The sequence below is a fragment of the Acinonyx jubatus genome, chromosome A2 (assembly GCF_027475565.1).
Source record: "Acinonyx jubatus isolate Ajub_Pintada_27869175 chromosome A2, VMU_Ajub_asm_v1.0, whole genome shotgun sequence".
Classification (NCBI taxonomy): Eukaryota; Metazoa; Chordata; class Mammalia; order Carnivora; family Felidae; genus Acinonyx; species Acinonyx jubatus.
In genome coordinates this window covers 73,303,786-73,321,238 of record NC_069383.1, presented here as the reverse complement: position 1 = coordinate 73,321,238, position 17,453 = coordinate 73,303,786, and the positions used below count along the sequence as shown (strand labels likewise).

General features: G+C 38.0%; 1 protein-coding gene across 7 annotated transcripts in view; it reads left to right on the top strand.

The window, feature by feature from the left end:
• Nucleotides 1-17,453, top strand: part of CDK14 (cyclin dependent kinase 14) — a 599,181-nt gene that overhangs the window by 521,761 nt on the left and 59,967 nt on the right. Inside the window, exon 15 of one of the 7 annotated variants that reach the window (XM_027071855.2) lies at nucleotides 13,536-13,826. The exons of the other annotated variants lie outside the window; for them this stretch is intronic. The gene's annotated coding sequence lies outside the window, so the exon portion shown is untranslated. Of the gene's footprint in view, nucleotides 1-13,535; nucleotides 13,827-17,453 lie in introns of those variants that run through there. 7 annotated transcript variants of the gene reach the window in all.

Below are 17,453 nucleotides of genomic sequence, written 5' to 3'. Positions count from 1 at the left end.
CATTCAAAGCCATAGTTTCCTTGTTGATTTTTTTATTAGATGATCTGTCCATTGCTGTGAGTGGGGTGTTGAAGTCTCTCCTACTATTATGGTATTACTATCAATGAATGTCTTTATGTTTGTGATGAATTGATTCATATATCTGGGTGCTCTCACATTTGGCACATAAATGTTTACAATTGTTAGGTCTTCTAGGCAGATAGACCCCTTGATTATGATATAATGCCCTTCCGCATCTCTTGATACAGTCTTTATTTTAAAGTCTAGATTGTCTGATATAAGTATGGCTACTCTGGCTTTCTTTTGTTGACCATTAACATTATAGATGGTTCTCCATCCCCTTATTTTCAATCTGAAGGTATTTTTAGGTCTAAAGTGGGTCTCTTGTAAACCGCATATAGATGGATCTTGTTTTCTTATCCATTCTGTTACCCTATGTCTTTTGATTAGAGGATCGAGTCCAATGATGTTTAGAGTAAGTACTGAAAGATATGAATTTATTGCCAGTATGGTGCTTGTAGAGTTGGAGTGTCTGGTGGTGTTCTCTGGTCTTTTCTAATCTTTGTTGCTTTTGGTATTTACATATACATATACATATACATATACATATACATATGTATATTTTTTCCCCATCTTTTCTCCCCTCAGAGAGTCCCCCTTAAAATTTCTTGCAGGACTGGTTTAGTGGTCACAAAGTCCTTTAATTTTTGTTTGTCTGAGAAACTTTTTATCTCTCTTTCTATTTTGAATGACAGCCTTGCTGGGTAAAGAATTCTTGGCTGCATATTTTTCTGATTCAGCACGTTGACTATATCCTGCCACTCCTTCCTGGCCTGCCAAGTTTCTGTGGCTAGGTCTGCTGCAAACCTGCTCTGTCTTCCCTTGTAGGTTAGGGACTTTTTTCCCCTTGCTGCTCTCATGATTCTTTCCTTGCCTGAGTATTTTGTGAATTTGACTATGATATGCCTTGCTGATGGTCAGTTTTTGTTTAATCTAATGGGGGTCCTCTGTGCTGCCTGGATTTTGATGTTTGTGTCTTTCTCCAGGTTAGGAAAGTTTTCCGCTATGATTTGCTCACATAACCCTTCTACCCCTATATCTCTCTCTTCCTCTTCTGGGACCCCTATGATTCTGATGTTGTTCCTTTTTAATGAGTCACCGATTTCTCTAATTCTTAAATCGTGCTCTTTTACCTTAATCTCCCTCTTTTTTTCTGCTTCATTATTCTCTATAAGTTTGTCCTCTATATCACTGATTCTCTGTTCTGCCTCATTCATCCTTGCCACCGCTTCATCCATCTGTGATTGCAGCTCAGTTATAGCATTTTTAATTTCATTCTGACTAGCTTTTACTTGTTTTATCTCTGCAGAAAGAGATTCTAATCTATTTTTGATGCTAGCTAGTATTCTAATTATCATGATTCTAAATTATGGTTCAGACATCTTGCTTGTATCTGTGTTAGTTAAATCCTTGGCTGTCGTTTATTCATGCTCTTTCTTTTGGGATGAATTCCTTCATTTTGTCATTTTGAAGGGAGAAAAGGAATTAATGAGGTAGAAAAATTAAAATTAAAAAAAATTAAAATAAAAAAATGTTAAAATTAAAAAATTAATCACACATACACACACACACACAAAATCTAATATGATGCTAGATCCTAGGTGTGTTTTGCTCTGGGTGTTGAAAGTGGTTTGACAGATTAGAGAAAAAAAGGGGGGGAAGGAAATCGTTTGAGAATTTGAAAAAATGAATACACTGAAGTAGACTAAAATGAGATGATGGGAGTAAAATAGAATTTGAAAAAAATTACACAAAAGTAAAAAATATAGTAGAAAAAAATTAAAGGAAAATATTTTTCATAAAAATTAAAAATAAAAATGAATTTTTTCTCTTTCTGTATTCAAGAAAAAGAAAAGAAATAAAAAAGAAAAAAGAGAAAAGAAAAAGTCATTTGAAAATTTTGAAAAGTGAATACACTGTAGTAGACTAAAATGTTGGAAGTGAAATAGAATTTGAAAAATTTACATAAAAGCAAAAAATATAGTAAAAAATTTTTAAAAATTTTTAATAAATATTGAAAATAAAAATGAAGTTTTTCCTTTCTGCATTCAAGAAAAAGAAAAGAAACGAAAAGGAGAAAAGAGGAAAAAAAGGAAACCATTTGAAATTTGGAAAAAGTGAATACACTGAACTAGACTAAAATAAAATGATGGAAGTAAAATAGAATATGAAAAAATTTACACAAAAAAATAGTAAAAATAAAGGAAAATATTTTCAATAAAAATTGAAAACAAAAATGATTTTTTTCTCTTTCTGTATTCAAGAAAAAGAAATGAAAAAGAAAAAAAGATGAATAGATGGACCTGCTAACAGCTTGAAATAGGACTGAAATTACTTTGTTTTCCCATAGAAGTCAGACTATGAAGTGCTTTATAGTCTATAAACTAAGTAGGCTGTGGGACTTGTGTTCTTTAAGAGCAAGGTTGGCCCAGTTGGGCGGGGCTCAGCGTAACGGCTCCATTCTCCACTAGATGGCGCTGCTAGCCTACTGGGGTAGAGTGTTGTGGAGTTCGTAGGTGCGTATGTGCATGCATGGGAGCAGTGAAAATGGCGTCACCCAGCTACCCTGTCTCTAGTATCAGAACTCTGTCCTCCCCGATCAGCAATCGTGCACCCATCCTCTGTCTTCAGCTTTCGTCCAGTCCACTCTCCGCTTCTTCACTGTCCGTGACCAAGCCCCAGGCAGTATCTCTGTTCCAAGTTTTGTCTCAGATGTGGCTGTTTTCCCCGGCCCCTTACTTCTGAAGGACTGAGCCTTGACCTGTTCCACCCCTCTGTGGGAGGGTCTCACAGAGCAATGGCCGAATGCCAGCTGCACCCAGGAGCACTTGCGGGTCCGTGCTGTGCCGGTGCCCTGAGACTGCAGCCAGGTGCCAGCCCACCACAGAAAAAGATTGGGAGATAGTGTAGCAGCAGCACCTCAGGGGTTATGGAAAATTACAGCACACATCTGGCACCAGGCTTCACCCTGAATGACCTTGTTCCAGCACCAGCACCCCCATTTTCTGGGGTCTGCTGGGACCAGGTGGCTTCAACAGTCTCCACCAAATGTCCTTCCACCAGTGGAACTGCTTTTCCCCATGTGGCCCGAGAACCTCCCGGACCCCACTCTGTTCCTGGGGATTTGCCCTTCCCACCAGAGCACCATCAGGTATCGAGCTGCGGAGTTGGAGACTTTGTGCTCCCCTTGTTTGCAGTCTTAATGGAATTTAAACCCTCTCCTTTCTCCTTTCTCCATTTTTAGTTTAGTCTCTGTGGCTGTTTCCAATTTTCCACTTTCTCTCCAGCTGCTTTTGGGGAGGGGTGTTTTTCCCGTATTCTCCTCCCTCCCCCCACCCCGCAGTCTCTGTCCTCTCTCCACCTGCAAAAGCGGCTCCCTGCCCGCTGCCGGCTTTTCTCTCCCAACATTCACCTCTCCGCACCACGTACCTGCTGATTTCTGTGGTTCAGGTGGTGCAGATTGTTGTGTTAATCCTCCAATTAGTTTTCTATGTGTGTAGGATGGTTTAGTGTTGGTCTGGCTGTATTTCATGGATGCAAGACACACAAAAAACTTCCATGCTGTTCGGCCATCTTACCTCAATTTTTTTTTTAATGTATTTATTTTGAGAGAGAGAGCACAAATAGGAGAGAGGGAGAGAGAGAGCATCCCAAGTAGACTCCCACATTGTCAGCTCAGAGTGCAGTGTAGGGCTCGAACCCATGAACCACAAGATCATGACCTGAGCTGAAACCAGGAGTTGAAAACAAAAGGAAGTCAGAGGCATCAAAATTGGCAAAGATGAAGTCAAGCTTTCACTTTTTGCAGATGACGTGATATTATACATGGAAAACCCGATAAACTCCACCAGAAGTCTGCTAGAACTGACACATGAATTCAGCAAAGTCGCAGGATACAAAATTAATGTACAGAAATCATTTGCATTCTTATACACTAATAATGAAGCAACAGAAAGACAAATAAAGAAACTGATCCCATTCACAATTGCACCAAGAAGCATAAAATACCTAGGAATAAACCTAACCAAAGATGTAAAAGATCTGTATGCTGAAAACTATAGAAAACTTATGAAGGAAATTAAAGAAGATACAAAGAAATGGAAAAACATTCCGTGCTCATGGATTGGAAGAATAAATATTGTTAAAATGTCAATACTACCCAAAGCTATCTACACATTCAATGCAATCCCAATCAAAATTGCACCAGCATTCTTCTCGAAGCTAGAACGAGCAATCCTAAAATTTGTATGGAACCACAAAAGACCCCGAATAGCCAAAGTAATTTTGAAGAAGACCAAAGCAGGAGACATCACAATCCCAGACTTTAGCCTCTACTACAAAGCTGTAATCATCAAGACAGCATGGTATTGGCACAAAAACAGACACATAGACCAATGGAATAGAATAGAGACTCCAGAATTGGACCCACAAATGTAGGCCAACTAATCTTTGACAAAGAAGGAAAGAATCCAATGGAAAAAAGACAGTCTCTTTAACAAATGGTGCTGGGAGAACTGGACAGCAACATGCAGAAGAATGAAACTAGACCACTTTCTTACACCATTCACAAAGATAAATTCAAAATGGATGAAGGACCTGAATGTGAGACAGGAAACCATCAAAACCCTAGAGGAGAAAGCAGGAAAAAGCCTCTGTGACCTCAGCCGCAGCAATTTCGTACTTAACACATCTCCAAAGGCAAGGGAATTAAAAGCAATAATGAACTGTTGGGACCTCATCAAGTTAAAAAGCTTCTGCACAGCAAAAGAAGCAATCAACAAAACTAAAAGGCAACCGATGGAATGGGAAGATATATTTGCAAATGACATATCAGACAAAGGGCTAGTATCCAAAATCGATAAAGAACTCACCGAACTCCACACCCACAAAGGAGCAAATAATCCAGTGAAGAAATGGGCAGAAAACATGAATAGACACTTCTCTAAAGAAGACATCCAGATGGCCAACAGGCACATGAAAAGATGCTCAACGTCGTTCCTCATCAGGGAAATACAAATCAAAACCCCACTGATACCACCTCACGCCAGTCAGAGTGGCTAAAATGAACAAATCAGGAGACTATAGATGCTGGAGAGGATGTGGAGAAACGGGAAGCCTCTTGTACTGTTGGTGGGAATGCAAACTGGTGCAGCCACTATGGAAAACAGTGTGGAGGTTCTTCAAAAAATTAAAACTAGATCTACCCTATGACCCAGCAATAGCACTGCTAGGAATTTACATAAGAGATACAGGAGTGGTGATGCATAGGGGCACTTGTACCCCAATGTTTATAGCAGCACTTTCAACAATAGCCAAATTATGGAAAGAGCCTAAATGTCCATTAACTGATGAATAGATAAAGAAACTGGTTTATATACACAGTGGAATACTACTTGGCAATGAGAAAGAATGAAATATGGCCATTTGTAGCAACATAGATGGAACTGGAGAGTGTTATGCTAAGTGAAATAAGTCGTACAGAGAATGATACCATATGTTTTGACTCTTATGTGGATCCTGAGAAACTTAACAGAAGACCATGTGAGAGGGGAAGGGAAAAAAAAAAGTTAGGGAGAGAGCCAAACCATCAGAGACTCTTAAAAATTGAGAATAAACTGTGGGTTGATGGGGGGCTGGAGGGAGGGGAGGGTGGGTGATGGGCATTGAGGAGGGCACCTGTTGGGATGAGCACTGGGTGTTGTATGGAAACCAAATTGACAATAAACTCCATATTAAAAAAAAAAAAAGAAAAAAAGAAACCAGGAGTTGGATGCTTAACTGACTGAGCCACTTGGGTGCCCCAGTAGGCCAAATTTAAATCTTAAGAGAATTTTTCTATATATTAGCTTTTTGGACTGTAAATTTCCCTTTTTCATATGCATTAGTTTTTTGTTGTTGTTGTTTTAAATATTTTTGTTTATTTTTGAGTGAGAGAGAGACAGAGCATGAGCAGGGGAGGGTCAAAGAGAGAGGGAGACACAGAATTCGAAGCAGGCTCCAGACTCTGAGCTCTCAGCGCAGAGCCTGATGCAGGGCTCAAACTTGGGAGCCTCAAGATCATGACCTGAGCTGAAGTCGGATGCCTAACTGACTAGCCACCCAGGCACCCCTGTGTGCATTAGTTTTGACCTTGCATGGAGAGGTTCTGACAAAATGATACTAAAGCATCAAGCCATTTTACATAGCTTGTTTATAGGACTTAGGAGGACTTTCAGTACCGTACCCTGATCATACTCAATGTAAATTCAACTTCTTCCACAAGAATGGACTCAGGTCTTTCCCTGCCCACTACTATGAGGGTAACTTCTGGAAATCTGCGTGCATTTGGGGGGGTTCAGAATTAAAAGTAACTACTCAGCATGAGTAGTGGTAAGATTATGGTTGTATTTTTTTAGCTCTGTATTTTGAAATATTTTTAGATTTACAAAAGAGTTGTAAAGCCAGTGCAGAAAGCTATACCCTTCACCCAACTTCTAATATTAACAACCTTTATAACCATGGTACATTTATGAGCTTAAGAAATTAAGGCCAGTACCATACTATGAACTAAGTTTTAACTGTATTTGTAGCTCACCTGTTTTCATATTCCTGTCCTTCTGTTCAGATTCCCATCCAGGTAGTACATTGCATTTAATCATCATGTCTCTTTACTCTCATGTGGTCTGTGACAGTTTCTCAATATTCTCTTGTTTTTGATGACCTTGATAGTTTTGAAGAGTACTTTGTACTTTTCAGGTATTTTGTAGAATGTCCCTCATGATGTTTTCTCGCAGTGATGGATTTCAGGGAAGAGTACCACCCAGATGAAGGGCTCTTCTCCTCACATCATGTTAGGAAGTACATGGTAGCCACATGTACTTATCACCAGCCTTATCACCAGTCACATTGACCTCGATCACTAGGTTAAGATAGGTAAGGTTTTAAAGCCAATGTGACCCTCAGAAAGTAAAGTCAGAGAAGCAGGAAGTCTGGGACAAGTTCTCAATCAAATGGAAGAAACTCAAGATGAGTTACTGAACTGAGAACAGAGCTGCCTTATGTCAGAATCAGGAGAGAGGGGGAAAATTACTCTCAAGGCTCAGACCTTCTAATTGAAAATGGGTAGAAATGGAGGAGAGGAGTCACTAACAGGACAGTGTCTGAGTTAAGAATTCAGAAATGTTCCAGCCTCTGACTCATGATCAGTGATAGAATTCAGCAACACGTCTGACAGAGAGTGAAACATATTTCGTGAACATGAATAAATGTATAGGTACTTTAGATATGTTGGGAATAAGGCCGAAGTTTCAGCCCCTCTGTACTGAAGTCTCCTGTGATTTGTCTGCCTTCCCCCACTAGAATCTAAATCTCACAATATAGGAATCTGTTTACATTTTATCCTCATTTCACAATTTTATCTCCATTTCTTAGTGTGGCATGTAGTTTATGCTCATTAATTTTTTTTTTACATAATTTATTGTCAAATTAGCTAACATACAGTGTTTACAGGGTGCTCCTGGTTTGGGAGCTAGATTCCCATGATTCATCGCTTACATACAACATCCAGTGCTCATCCCAACAAGTGCCCTCTTCAATGCCCATCACCCATTTTCCCTTCTCCCTTCCCCCCATCAACCCTCAGTTTGTTCTCTGTATTTAAGCATCTCTTATTAAATAGTTTCATTAAATATTTTTAAAATGTTGACTGAATTAGTGAATATTCCAACTAACGCACCATACCATAATCTCCTGTCTTATAGCAAATATTTTTTGAGTAGCCATTCTGTTGGTGCTAGGAAGTAGTGAATGAGTTTCTAGTTTCAAGATCCTCACAGTTCAGAAACACATATAGGAACATTATATTTCAGGATGATAAAGGCTATGGTAGATATTTATGTGAAGCTACGTGAGGGGACAAATGAGGTAAAAATTAATTCTGCCAGAAGAGCTTGGAATGGTCTCACAAAGGAAGAGATTTTGAGCCAAAGGAGGAATTATATTTTTCGTGGGCATGAAGGAGGAGAAGTGTGTTTTCATGCAGAGGAAACACTGAGAGCAAAGCCATGGCACAAAGTGTAGCATCATAAGTAATGGTCTGGTAAAGCTAAAGAGCGTGGATAGGAGGAGTGAGAAGGGACGAGACTGAAAATGAGATTTGAAACTGGATTGTGAAGGGTCTGGAATGATGCTAAAGAGTTTGGATTTTAATGTGATTGCCCACGGGGAAATATATACGACTTCCTGGTCAGACACAGAAGAATCAAAACATCTTAAAGCTGGGAAGATCCTTGAAGGATCATATAACAACTTGAAAAGGATGTAGTATTTTTTTTTCTTTTCTTTGAACTTCTTATTATGGTAAATCATGTTTTGAAAATAAGTAAAGAAAATGCATGAAATTCCATTCACATTGACATCTAACATAAAATTAGACTATTAGAAATTACACCAATACTTAACCTTCTTTTTGACTGAAAACCTATTCATCGTTGAGCCCTAAAATGTTGTGAATCTACTATAGGTATGATTCAACATATCCAACATGTACATAATATACTCCTTGGAAAGTTATGCAGGAATTATTTTAGTTGAAACAATATGCCTTCTTTGTTTACATATCTTTTTGTAAAATGAATAATGACTCCCTTAATTTAAGTTTTGTGAATATGTAGAATCTCAGTATTGATACACTAACTCCATTTAAGGGAAATGCAGAAACTAAAAAGTGAGATAACTGGTTTTCCAGGGATAAAAATTTAACATAGTTTTTTTTTTAGTATTTTAATAATTTTGTATGGTGACAGATGGTAACTATACTTATCAAGGTGAGCATTTCATAAATATATGTGTATAACTATATACATGTATTTATGTATATTATATATGTTTATAATATATATTTATGGAATTGCTATATTGTATACCTGAAACTAATCTAATATTGCCTATCAACTATATTTCAATTAAAAAAAAAGGCAATTTTCAAAACTGAAAGAAATGTTTAAGAATTTAGTGTCATCATGGTCTTACTTGTAATGTGGTTCACACTCAGCAGCTGTTTTCATGAATATATTCAAACTGATGTTTATGAGTTTTAAGTTCCAATAAGAGGAAACATGACTTCTCCTGCCCATTTTTGCCTAAATCCAAATAAATGGTTAAGTATTTGAAAATATTAAAGTGTGTCTAACCAACTTCTTTTTTTTATAAATATGAGGAAATACATTTTTTTAAATGAAACTTACTGTCACATTGGTTTTCATACAACACCCAGTGCTCATCCCAATAGGTGCCTTCCTCAATCCCTAGTATTTAGTAACTCAGTAACATTTTTGATCATGGTGACACTGATGACAAAGAAAAAAAAATGTCAAAACAACTAACATAAGACAGAGTAAACATAAATTATTTAGAATTGACCGCTTAAATATTTTTAAAGGAAATTAGTGAGTAAAGTATACCAAACTAGATGGGATATTATAAATATCTTAAAAATTATAGTCATAAAGGTAATAAACATGGAGAAATACATATGATAATGTAAAAAAAGTAGAATATGCTGCTTATATGTAATACTTATGTGTGAGGAAAAATGACAACAGAAATACATTAAACTGGCATATTCATGGTTTAGCAGAGAAAAATGGATTTATAAATGTTATTGCCTAACTAAGAAAGTTAGTTAATTTACAGCTTATAGCCATGGTAAGTTCTCACTATAATTCCAACCTCGGAGCCATCTTGAATGGCTCCAACTTCTTTGACGTTCTCTCATTACTGGACTTTCCTCTATAGATAGTAGTATCTGATGAAGAGTCAAATGCCAAGCCAAATAAACTCATTTATAACAACAGAGCATTTAATAATTTAACATTTAAAGTATTTTCTATTACTCTTAAGAAATGTTGGTAAATTAACACTAGAAATAGCAGTGTCCAGATGATTAAGGAACAGCATGGAAACATAATTTAGCCAAAGCAAATAGAAGAGCTAAAGTATTCACATCAGAATAAAAATTTTGAATGCCAGATTCTGCACTTATTGCATATCTGAATAAATTTTTCAAAAGCCTGCTTTTTGAGTCTTTTTTTAATGAAACATTACCTCCTTCTTTATGCCAAAACTAATTGCACAACATTGTTTTGTGTCTTGAGAGGATGGAGATATTGTAGGGAAGCCATGGCTGTTTTCCAGTTAAATCCATTTAACAAAAGTCAACAGCTCATGGCTGATAGAGAGTCTTCAAGGCAAATAATTTACCACCTCACCTCATCCCCCAAATTTCTCCTGATCATGATAATGTTGGTCTGCCTGCAAAAACATAATACAATGTTCAGTGGTCCACTGCCCACTTGCCAGGACCTGAAATGCTTGCAAGAGGTCAGAAATTGCTTGGTTGACCTTATCTCTATCTTGTCTACAGCTTAAGGATAAAGAAGAAAGGCAGGGGAGACAAAATCATTACCTTTTTTTTATACCTTTTATCTGTAATACAGGGTGAAAATAAACTTTGAGAAGAAAATATATAGGGGAAGAAAAATGTGTTTGTAGAATTTTTATATCGTATCTATACACTACATATATTTTTATATTTATACATTTTATATATGTGTGTCAACTAAACAATTTGTTTCATTTTTACTTCTTTCTCACTTTCTTTGTGACTTCCCATGCGGTGCTTCACCACTCAGTAAGCTTTGCTTTTTGAACTGTCTGTTTTCCTATAGTTTCTGATTTCTACCTTCATTCCATCACTTGACTTGAAATATTCCCTGGGAGGGGTGAAAAGAGAAAAGTGTATGTGTGTGGCGAGTGGAGAGAGGGTGGCCGAGTGGGGTGGAAAGAAGGCAGAGGGAGGGAGACTGCTGAGGGGGGAAAAAGATTTAAATGAGAACTAGAATGAATGCCTCACTTGTTGGCTTTTAGCACAATTACCATACCTTAGGAAATATGCAGGGAATAGTTAATTACGACTAAATGAGCCCCTTTTAGAGGCAGTGGCAGGCCCAGGGAGCAGACTGTCTGAGCTGTGAAGGATGTGAATTGGGAGGCTGGTCTGCGTCAGGCTGTTGATGGTCTGCTGGGGAAGCCAGACAGAGCAAAGATAGCTGGGGGAGAGTAGCCTCAGACAAGGGAGCCACGGATGGCATTTGCATACTTTTCCTGCAAAGGGGGTTTAATCCAAAGAAAGAAGGAGATTTCAGTATTGTCAGGCAGGCTTTGTTCGGGTAGAGAGCAGAAGGAAATCTGAAGGGGCCTTTCTCAAAGCCTTGGTCTCAGCCTTGAGGTTGTTCTAGTAAAGTTATGTTCTTGAGGGTTGTTTGCACACTATTGTCTGTTTGAAGATCTTCTAAACCCGAAGGGCTCAAAGTATCCCCCCTTTGCCAGCACAAAAGAAGGGAATTTGTGTGGTAAAAATGACTCGTGTTGCAAACTGAACCCAAGCCCCCTTTGTTCTTGTACAAAATACTCTGAAGCTCCAAGGATGTCTTTCGAGCCACACTGAGTGAGTCATACCGTAAAAGTGTTTGCAGGCTAGAAAACAAGGTAAAACCAACCCATACTTGTGTCTTTCTTTGCCAGCTCAAAGAACTCCTTAACATAATCCCCCAAAAAAAGATGGTTCAGAAAAGCATGGCAGACAAAAAAAAGACAAGTTTTGATTGCCATGAATCATTTTTTTGCCCCATTTCCTCACAGAATTTTCTGAGACTGAAGTGTTTAAATCTAAAGTTGAGGCATATTATTTGGACTACCAAGCAGAAAGTTTTCTCACCACCTGACAAACCTTATCTTTTACTCGGCAGCATGAGCTTATGATTGTGGTGTGTGTCCAATCGTCAAAACTATGCCTTCTTTTATAAACTGTGATGGACTTATACAGTCCATATATACAATGGTCTGATCTTCAGCGTTAAGTTTTTCTAATAGTCCACATGTTCATAGTGAGGAGTGTGTATTTGCAATGCCTGTTTATGTGATAAATCAGCATGATATTTATGGGTCAGAAATCAAGACTTGTTTCAATTACGCTAGTTGGTTTGAGCCTAAGTGCTCATAATGCTTACAGTTAAGGAAAGTATGTACTAAAACACAGAATCTAAGCTTAAAAAAACAGCAATGTACTTGTTTATAAGGATAATGTGGTCAGTTGTGAGTGCCTTTTAAATTTATCTTACATATATATAGGCGTATACATGTGTGTATACATATATATGTGTGTATGTATGTGTGTGTATACATATATATGTATATATATGTGTGTGTGTATACATATATATGTATACATATATATGTGTGTGTGTATATATATGTATATATCTCCACATATAGAATTCAAAACATACAAACTAAACATGGCTTGTTAGCTGACTAAGCAGGATATTCAATAAAACTTGACCTTGGAGGTTAGGGGAAAACTATGTATTAATATACAGCAACTAATTTAGCCTGAGACTTTTTTTATTAAAAATATTACTTTATCAATTTTTTTATTGTTGTTGACACTTCTGCTGGATTTTGACTCCTTTGGAGAAGGAAGAAGCATAGAAGACCCTATACAAATTCAAAATTAAAAAAAGCAATGAAAAATCTGTTTGAGGGTCTACAACACAAGGAAATGTTCATTTAAGTTTCAAAATAAAGGCAAAACCTGTAACATGTACAAACAAAGAGAAAGCTTACTTTGAAATTAGCATGAGCCAGCTTCTGAGAGAAAAGTTATGCCCTCTTCATTGGTAAAGTTATTAAGAAAGCTTTTATCAGGATAATCATCTGTTCGGGTTTTCACTGATGTTATAATGCCAGTGAGTGTGGATTACAGGTGAGGTTGGATGTTAAGACATTGGCAATGGCCAGATTAGAGCATTCTGAAGTTATAGATGAGTGGATAAAACAGTGCTTGCTACTTTCCTAAGTACGTTATTTTTTGTTATTGTTGAGATCCTTGTCTCCGAACTAAGTAAACTCTGCTTTGCTGAAAGTGGTGCATTTCTTTCTCCTGCTTTGCATTTTTCCCTGTGAGAAGCGTGTCTGAATTGCGGGGGGGGGGGGGGGGGGGGGGGGACCTGAATATACCTCTTTGTTGCTGAGCTTGTCAAGCACAGCACTGTGTTCTCTTTCCCACCAGGAAGGTCAGGCCGCTGGGGGCCAATCTGTTTTCTGAAATGAACCCTACTGTCTGTCCCTGGTGTCTGACAGATTGAAACAGTTGTCTGTGTTACCACACTTTCAATACTTTTTAAATGCTTCATTTTCTGGGAAAAGCGTAATATATGTAGGCTACAGTGGAAAGATAAAAAGTTTTTAAAAGGACTGGACTTTGGTATTAATATTTATCTACAAGACAAATTTAATTAACTTCCTAAGAACATATTTACAGATTAGGAAGTTAACTGTGCACACACACACACACACCCACACACGCAAGATAAGCCTTTACTTATGAGTTGTACTTCTAAAGACTTATACTGAGGGTTCTTTTTTTTTTTTTTCAGTTGGAGTAATAAAATTATGAAGTATGGAACTGTTTCAATAGTAGAACTGTAGAAGTAAGAGTCTTTTGTTCACTTAGATTTCAGTTTCATGTATTTTGATCAGAGGTATGTATAAAGCCTGAAGAAATTTGTACTGTGCTGAGCCTCACTTCAATACTCTCCAGATAATTGAGCTAATTAAATCTTTACCAACATTAACACAACTGCAGCATTCCTTGGACAGTGGATAATTATTGCACGAACATGGCAAGCTTAAACTAAACAGACGAAAATAGAGTTCTGTGGAATGGGTATTGAGTTTATTCTTTATTCATCTTTTGATAAGGTTTAATTAAAACTGCCTCTCTCCATTGTGGTGAGAATGAATGTGCTTGTTTTCTTAGTGAAAAGCAAATTATTCACTTCAGCCATGGTTCAATAATCAAAGCGTTTGCAAAGTTTTGGGTTATAGTGTAGCTGTGGGGATATAATTGCTGCAATTCTGTATGAGGGCTTTATCTTTTTTTATTACTTTCTCTTATTTATTTTTGTAGAAAGAAATTTATAAAAGCCCATTTTGTGATTTGGTGTGGAAATACATATGTCTGAAGCCTTCCTTGTTATAAGTTTACCTTGTTATAAGTTTACCATGTCTAGATGGTTGTTTTTTTTTTAAGTGTATTTCCTGCAGCCTCTTGCTACAATGAAAAATGAAAAAGGACACACATTTAAATAAATAGTATTTGAAATGGATCTTTCAAGTTAGTGAAGAAAGTTCAGTCAAACCTTTGAATTCTGTGGCTCCCACTGTATTGGCCTAGTCAGTCAACAATCCTAAGGGTGGAAAAGGAGTAGATGTTGGGAATTCTTTCCACAAATACATGTTCGCATTCTCTTTCGCTTTTTTCAAATCCACCAGAAATATCTTCTGTGTTGTTCTTCTAAAGGGATGGGTTTTTTTCTTGTGTTGGTGATGATTTTGTAGCATTAATAGATTTTATGTATATTAATGACAACTTATTTTCAAACTGTCATGACTGTGCTGTGATTTCTTTTCCTCTCTACTTCTTTTAAAAATAAAATGGTAAATTACAAGATATCGGATGTTTTATAGACTCAAGGACAAAAATAAAAGTGAGCCTTGACTGGGAAGCCTGGGTGGCTCAGTTGGTTAAGCGTCCAACTTCAGCTCAGGTCACGGTCTCATGGTTTGTGGGTTCAAGCCCTGTGTCGGGCTCTGTACTGACAGCTCAGAGCCTGGAGCCTGCTTTGGATTCTGTGTCTCCCTCCCTCTCTGCCCTTCTCCTGCTCATGCTCTGTCTCTGGGTCAAAAATAAAATAAACATTAAAAATAAATTAAAAAAAAAACTGAGCCTTGGCCATAAACTGGAAGCAGAGACTCAAACACAGACTCGCTGTCTCTCCTCCTTTTTCTTGTTGCCTAGCTTCTGACTTTCCCTGCTTTTCTGGTCCGTGTGGTGGAAATCTCTGTGGCCTTGTCCCATGATGTGTCATGAGAAAAAAGACCAGCCATCACTGTAGGTCAGCATTCCCAACTCCCTACAAAGGGAATCTGCCCTTCTTGGATCAAGTGAATTAGCCCTGCATCCCAATGTTAGAGCCTCCGCTTGCCACTTCTTACTGCACTTTTTCCCCATTGGTTCCTCAGAGACGGGAAATGCATACAAGAGCAAAATTTTCTAATCTATAGAATTATTTCTAAGGTTGTCATTGAATGCAGTGTTTTTCAACTCCCTTAACGTGCAGAGACAGCATCTAGTGGACTGGAAATCATGTTTCTTAAATGGAAGAGATGAGATCAGAAAGAAGCATGTCAGATGACACAGGTAGTGATAAGAGTATTGTGTCATGGAAGTTTTGTCTCAGCTGTGTGTGTGTTCAGATGCACCTGTACGAGTCACTTAATAAAATGTGTTTTTGCAGTGAGTTGTGGCCAAAACAAGTTTGAAAGCCAGTGGCTGCTCCTCTGATCCCCTTCGAGGTTTTTCTTGGGAGGCAGAGGGGGAAGGGGGTTGACACTGGGCAGGACTCCAAGTCCATCACTCTCTCCATCAAAGTAGCTGCACTTTAATCTGCTGCATTTGTTATGTTTTTCTCCTAAGATATCTTTTAAACAAAGGACGCAGTGGCCAAAAGTTTGAATAAATGATTTCCCAGGTCCCTTCTTGGGATTTTTTAGAGCTAAGTACAGTAGCTGCCAGGGCCAGATCAGGCATTATTTTGCTTTTCTGTTCTAGGGAGGACTTGGGAAATCATCCAGCCTTCAGTTGCTTGGGTTGTTTGTTTGTTTGTTTGTTTGTTTTTTGCATTTGTTTTTCTTTCTAAAGTTGAAATGCAGTTTCCCTACTTAATCCCATAGAAAACTCTGAGACTTAGCATATAACCAGGACAACACTAAATCAGAATGGATTTTAAACAGTCTTACAGTTTAAAAAGGGGAAAGCAACGAGTCCTTCTCCCTGCACGTTTCCTGTCTGATTCATTAGGGAGGGACCAAAGGCAGAAGTGAGCATTGGTGACATGAGTGAGAAGGAGTCAGGCAGCCTTGCATGCCCAAAAAAGGTCCTTGGAGAACTGAGTGTTGAGGGGAGAGCCAGTCTCTTTAATAGAAATAAATAATAAGAAAACAAACGGACTTCCCTAAAAGTGCATTTTATTTGACTTCCTTTGGAGAGTTAGAATAGGTTTAGCAGGCACTTTTTCTACCTTTGACATGATTGACACACAGTGTCCTGAAAGCTGGGATCTAAGGTTGCACTCTGGTGTTTAATTATGAGTTCTGTTTTGCCTATATGCAAAAGTATGTGAAACAATTATGGGCTTCCTTTCTTTTAACCTTATGTTAGTGGACATTTTATCAGTCATTCATTGCATTAATCTTAATATCAGCCTGTTAGAGGATGCCTGGGTGGCTCAGTTGGTTAAGCGTCCGACTTCTGCTCAGGTCATGATCTCACACTTTGTGAGTTCGAACCCCGCATCAGGCTCTGTGCTGAGCTCCTCTGAGCTCCTGAAGCCTGCTTCAGATTCTATGTCTCATTCTCTCTCTACCCCTCCCCGCACTTGTGCTCTGTCTCTCCAAAACAAATTAAAATGTAAAAAAAAAATTTTAATAAAAAAAAATATCAGCCTGTTAGCAGCAGACTTCACTCGGTACAGGCAGCTCTTGTGACTCAGGGAAGCCATGTAGAGTAGGGCTTAGTTCTTTGCCTTGGACCAGCAGCCTGGGCCTTGAGGCTTTACTGCACTACTCACCAGCTCTGTGACCTGAGCTAAGTCTTAACCTACTAAGCCTCAGTTTTTCCCATCTGTCAGTCAGGACTAAGAATAGTGCCTATTTTATCAGGGACTTGAGATCAAATGGGATGATAAATGTCAAGCATTTAGCACAGTGGCTTGCTTGATTTGTAACAAGTGTTCCATAGCTTTCATGAATCCCAAATTCCATGAAGTCTGTGATAAAACAAAACACATATTTACTTGAACTCTTCTATGATAATTATTTTTTGTCTTTCCATTTCTTTTACTAAAACAAAACAAAAATCTAGAAATCCTTACAATGCAACATATTTCTTGGCACAAATCCTACATGATCATGACAAAAGGAAGAACAAATCAGGGTTCAGTCTGGTATGATAGTTTTAATGTGGATGAAGAAAGGGGATTAGTGGAAATTGGGAAGAGATATTCAAGAGACTCTTTTTTGTTATCAGCAGAAGACAAAAGTAGAAGGGAACGTGTTGCATGCAGAGGATGGCAGGAATTTACTTGAGTGAAGCAAAGAACTCAATAAAGTGGAAACAGTCTTTAAGGACGATTATTTAAGTTTCATGACCCTCAATAAGGGGTTGTTCAAAATCATTCCAAAGAAATCATTAATGTCGGGGCGCCTGTGTGGCTCAGTCGGTTGAGTTCCGA